The sequence below is a fragment of the Seriola lalandi genome, unplaced genomic scaffold (genome assembly GCF_002814215.2).
Source record: "Seriola lalandi dorsalis isolate HSWRI2012SDOR001 ecotype SW California unplaced genomic scaffold, Sedor1 jcf7180002054850, whole genome shotgun sequence".
In the NCBI taxonomy this organism is placed as follows: Eukaryota; Metazoa; Chordata; class Actinopteri; order Carangiformes; family Carangidae; genus Seriola; species Seriola lalandi.
This window is the reverse complement of record NW_019525403.1, coordinates 1318632-1324370: the sequence shown is the minus strand read 5'-3', so window position 1 is coordinate 1324370 and position 5739 is coordinate 1318632. Positions and strand designations below refer to the sequence as shown.

Here is a 5739-nt window from a genome sequence, read left to right as displayed (position 1 = left end):
GGGAAATTTTAGTGCAATTTGCAGCTGCTGAATCCCAGTTATTGTTTTGCAGGGTGTTGCGCAGAGAGAGCAAACCTCGGACGAAGGCTTTGTAGTTCTGAATGTAATTTGGCTGTGTCTCTCTGACGGGCCGCACATCGTTAGGGGGGTGAAGGAGATGTGGGGGGTGGGGTGGGGTGGGGAGTTAACGGCTCTGTCCGACCAGTCAAACGCACTGTCCTCATCTGTCGCTCCTAACCCCCGACGCTCCGTGTTTCCTTAATACTTTTAGATGCTGTTTGTTCATATTTATGCCTCATAACTATCTATGTTTTATTCCGTTTGTTTGCGTTCCACCGGGCAGCCGCTGAATTATTCAGAGCGGGCCGAGCGGCTTCGCAAAGACGACGGGAAACTTTTCTTTCATAATGCACGACCGGACGCCGCTTGAAAGAGGAACAATGGCTTTTTTATTTAGGGGCGTCCCGGTGACCTAGTGGTTAAGACGCGACAGTTGGATTCAGCCCCTCTTTTCCCTGTAGGTATCTTGACCGACTGTCCGGTAAAAGCTTCAGAAACTTGATATTAAAGCGCCTTGGTAAAGCGTGCTCCCCCCTTTAATTACCGACCCCGGCCTTAAACCTGAAAAACGTTGTACGAGATGAGCTCGGCGTTTCGCCTGAAAAATGAAGAAAAATCTAAACCGACACAGAAGCTACGGTAAATTCTTAGATGCGCCTTCCTTATACTTTTTGTTTTTAACCCACCTCAGCTTCTTCCACCCCTGTGGTTCTTTCTGCATTGATGTACCAGAGTATGATGCCTGTGAGAGAGAACAAAACTTGACATCAGACTACAAAAATACATTTCACATTTTATGCATCTACAACCCGTTGGAAAACACTTGGAGAACTACGAGCCTGGAATCCTAGAAAACAAATCCTTTCTTTACATTTGAGACGTTTTTTTCTTTAATTATGACATTTTTTTTATACTTTCATGTAAAATAAAATCTGATTTTGATTTGCATGCGCATGTACGATTGTGTGTGCGTGAAGGCACCGACCGCCGAGTCCGAGTCCAGAGTCCAGAGGCATCGGCGCTCTGAGGAAAAAGAGAAAAAAGTAAAAATTAAATAAAAAAAAAAACAGTGAAAAAAGATAAGAAATCAAAACCTCTCTTTTCCTTTTTTCTCCCCATTTTGCCTGGCCTGACCTATTTTGCACAGAGTATCTCATAACCGGAGAGTTTAGGGCTGTTTAATGCTAGGTGACACAGCAGTGTCCTGCAGTCTTTTCTTTCTTAATCCCTGGCATCTTCAGTAAAAGATCTCTCAGAAGAAAGAGCGCTCGTTTCTGGCATCCAGCCGCCGGAGGGAAGGGGAGATTGTCAGGGCGCATTTCTTCCTCGCTCGCCAGCCATTCCTCAGGAGGGTTGTTTGTGTGTCTGTTTGTGTGTGTGTGTGTGTGTGTGTGTGTGTGGGTAAACCGACCCCCCCCCCCCCCCTTTTTTTTTTTTGGCGAGTTAGGTAAACTGAGGGGGAAGGAGGGGAAGAAGAAAGAGAGGTGGCAGCTTTTCCCCCTTGGAGAACAATTCCACCTTAAGCTCTTTTTGGAAATTACAGGAATGTTTCTCTTGTATTGCTCTTGTCACCTTGCCTCCAACATGGCCGCAAACAAGCTAAAGTGAAACCCGGTGATGCGTTTGCTCCGGAGCGGTGGAGGAAGGAGGAAGAAAAGGAGGAGGAGGAGGAGGAGGAGGAGGATGCCCTGTGGGCTGGTGTTTCGTTTGTTTGGCCGGAGGAGGTTTGTGCGGAGAGATGTTGAACGCGAGGCTGAGTGAGTGTCCGGTAATCTCACTGACCTCGCTGCCCGGCCGCCGAGGAGGAAACGCAGCGTGAGGCTGAGTTGCTGCCCGTTTCCCCCGTTTCTGCTGGACACTTGGTGAAGCTGAGACAGGGAGTGATCCACGTCTGACCCTCCAAAATCACCTGCATCCAGGGCAGACCTGTACACAGCTGAGCTCTTTTACAACAGTTGTCTTCAAAAAAATATTGAGATATTTGATTCAGAGTGCTCGGATTTCAAGCTGGGTATCGTGCACTTGCGCACGCACGCGCTTCTGCTTTGGCCCAGATCTCTTGTAAAAGAAATAATGGATCTCAAGCAAATATTTGTGTTCACATTTCTGGTTATTCCACTACATTGTTGCTTCAAGGAAATACCAGCCGCTCCCACATCTTTGCTTAGGGAGATCGGTCACTCAGAAGAATCAAAGACGCTCGAAAGGTGCGACTCTTATCGGCGGGAAACTTCACCTGAATGGACCTGATTCAAGTTCTGGGAAAAAAAGCAGAGGCGAGAAGTGAGCAGATTATGTAGGGAGAAGAGAGACCGGCTCCGCTCGGAACATGTATCTGAAACACGCGAGGACGGTCTGAGGGTTTCAGCGGAACATTCATTTAGGCCCTGATTGGCAGAAAACAGAAATACTAAATTCTACCTGTCGCAATCCATGGGTACGTGTTTAACAGTTTAAACCACCGGCCGTTTTTGGAATCTTACTAATTCCTTTCTGAACTCTAACACTCATATATACATACATACATACATATATATGTGTGTGAATGAATGACATCAAAAGGAAAGAAAGAATGCTGACTTCTTATTTTGTAAGAACAGCACTCACTTTCAGCTTGCAAAAAAGCCAAAGTAAACTGTAAAGAAAGACAAATAAAAAGCATATTGTTACTTAGGTACTTCTTCCACGGTGGGGAAGCGGCAGAGTAACTCGTCTTTCTGCGGCGCCAGATAAGGACGGGGTCGACCCCCCCGGGCGTCCGGGAAACCCGACTTTCCCCGATCAAAAGTTCCATTAACCTGGAGCACCGGGAGCTAATTGAGAGCGGGAGAGGGCGAGATGTATCGCCGTGTCACTTCGGCCGCGCGGCTCGCCGGCGTCGGCGGACGTCGTGCGGTGACACGTCCGACGTATCTGTAATTATCTGGGATAATAAGAAATGAAATACGGCGACAAAACGGCCCGGCTGAGGGTGATAGTTCCGGCTGGAAGTGGACTCCTCCGGGAAAAGACAATGAGCGGGAAGAATTCTCCCAACCTTTGATAACCCGGATCATGTTTTAAGCATTAGCAGATGCATAAGTAGTGCTTTTCATAACGGGGAGGAGAAAAAAACCCCACAAATCTGCATTACTGTTTTGAAGATTTATGAATCTCAACTTCACACATGCTCTTTGGTGTTCATTATGTTTTTGCACCGTTTTCTGATGGTTGTGTCGCTCTTATCTCCTCGAGAGGGTGAAAGATATTCTAATCTGTCGCCCCAATAGCCTTAAGCCCTGGTACGGCGAGTGGGCCAACTTTTGTTCTGCATAATCCCTCCACCCCAGCGAGGGGAGGTCATGTTTGTCAAAATGTGGCAAAGTGAACATGAAATTTTTTTCCCCTCTCCTCCTCCTCCTTCCCTGGCTTAATTTAGAATTAAAAATGCATGCGATTTTGAACTTTAGATCTCCGGAGAGAGCTGTAAACAAGTATGAAATTAAGTGTCTTTTGAAACGCTGCGGCAGGGACGTGAATTGAATTGAGACGCTCACATTATTCAGCCTTGGCGGGCTTCAGAAGGGTGGGCGGGTGACCGGAGTGGCCTCTCGAGACAAATCACTCAGAGCTGGTCCATATCGACAAAAACAAAGAGGACCGCAGGAAAAGTGTAGACACAGAAACACAGACTGAAGGTTGAACGCGATCGCATCTGAAACGAAAGGGACGTGGCGCAAATCGGCATTTGAAATTTTTCATGCGCTTTTTTGATGTCACTTCTTACAGCTGTTACAAATACATACATGACCTGAATACCTGTTATAATAAATCCTCAACGCTCACAGTAAGGGACGGTGAAAAATACCGAGAACCATCGACTACAGGCTACGAGGCGATATAATAATAAGGGTTCGTCGACTGGTGGAATTAATAGTTCAAATAGTTTGCGGTTTTAATTTAGGGACGCACATTTTATGTGGAATTTTAGTGAAATATAATAAAATAATAACATTATAGCCTCAGCCACCAAGTAGCAAAAAACAACCACGTACTATACTGCGCACATTTATCGCGCGTACAGTTTACATGTTACTTCGATGACCCCGGCTTCACAAAATGTGAAACTAACTTTATGTGCAAATGTTGCCTTCAAGCTCTTGTCATTTAATGTGGAAAAAGTGGAACATCACCTTCAAACTATTCCCGTCCACAGATAAGTTTGTGTTACTGTGTAACGGCCGGGCCTTTTATCTGCTGACTTCAGAGCTGTTGATTCTCCTCATGAATCAGTCTAAGCTCAACGCTTTCAACCTTTCACCCGTTTCCCTTCGCTCTCTAATTCCACACAGTCAAACTCCACTTTGCTAACACTACATTTCCTTCCCTCTCTTCTCTCCGCCTCTGATAGTGTCCTAATATTTACACCTTTTTTATGAGCTCCGCTGCTCTCCGCTCATTAACGGCAGCAGCAACATTTGTCCCTCTTTAACAGCGGGTCGTGCAGAGGTCAGGCGGCACCTTAAGTATAAGACGACACATCCCGTTCTCCCCCGGGCCACACGGAGAGAGCTGTTAAGCAAATCTGCCTCATAATAGGTGATTAGTATTCATTTCTGCGCCCTATTTCTACACACCGGAATCCTTGTGTAACTCCGCGGCACTTCAGGTTTCTCAAGACACGGAAAAAGCAAGAGGACTTCACCATTTACAGGTCCTTTCGTAAAAACACAAACTCGGACGAGCCCGAGTTACACACGGCCGTGATTTAAGGTGTTAAGTGGCTCTCTTAACCTCTCTTAAGAGTGTACAGCGTTACTGTGTTTGTGCTCACACAGCTCTGCTGCCAACAACACAGACCTACAGCTGTGAGGAGCTCGTGGTCAGACCGCTGGACTCGATTACATTACGTGTCAGATATTCAGCCCGAGCTCCCATCCAGAGCCACTTTAAACTGCTGCAGCGGTGAAAGATGTTCACATTTCTGGAATGTAAACTGAGAGGAAAAAAAAAGACAGGAAAATAAAAATCTGTTTTAAAACCCGAAAAGGTCAGAGGTCACAGTGCAGCCGAAACTACAGTTCATCGCAGCAGAACGGGGACCAAACAGAGGGCGACGAGTACATATACATTTCGGGAAATAACCCGATGGCTCTCGGGTCTGGGGGCGAGGCCCATCCGCCCGAGATGCGTCGGACACAAGTAGGAAATAAGAGAATATTAATTTTGCTACGATTTCAGGTTTGTGTGAAAATGTACCTTTAATGCAGTTAGCTGACACTCACACACGGAGCGACCCACAGAGACTCAAACGGGAGAATCGTCTTACGCTTTAGCGCTAACTGAAGTAGAGACCGAAGACAGAGTTATTAACACTTCTAACTCCTGCGGTGAACCTGGCTGAATAATTAATAGTCCGTACAGTACAGAGGACCTCTGCAAACAACTAAACTTTGCAAACTCTACCGCTGAGGCGGCGGAGCGAGCAACTGAACTGCTGCAGTCATCTATTGGAGCAGCAGACAGCTTGACCAGGGGAGCGACCCCCGGATGACGGATGGCGTGCGGCCGGAAACGAGTGCCTTTATCAGGCCGCATTATCCTCCGGCAGCCGATCCAGACAGGCCAGATTTTTATCGAACTGTATTGGATTTAGTAATTTCCTTTTCCAAGACGAATGGATGGAGGTACTGAGGGTGA

The 5739-nt window shown here is 46.7% G+C and overlaps 1 long non-coding RNA gene across 1 annotated transcript in view; it reads right to left on the bottom strand.

The window, feature by feature from the left end:
• Positions 1 to 6: 6 nt before the first annotated feature.
• The window catches only part of LOC147817908 (uncharacterized), a 65778-nt gene continuing 60045 nt past the window's right edge, over positions 7 to 5739 (bottom strand). The window contains exons 5-6 of the long non-coding RNA XR_015438513.1: positions 1046 to 1083; positions 7 to 802 (exon numbers count right to left, since the gene is read on the bottom strand). This is a non-coding gene — a long non-coding RNA (uncharacterized LOC147817908). The remainder of the gene's footprint in view (positions 803 to 1045; positions 1084 to 5739) is intronic.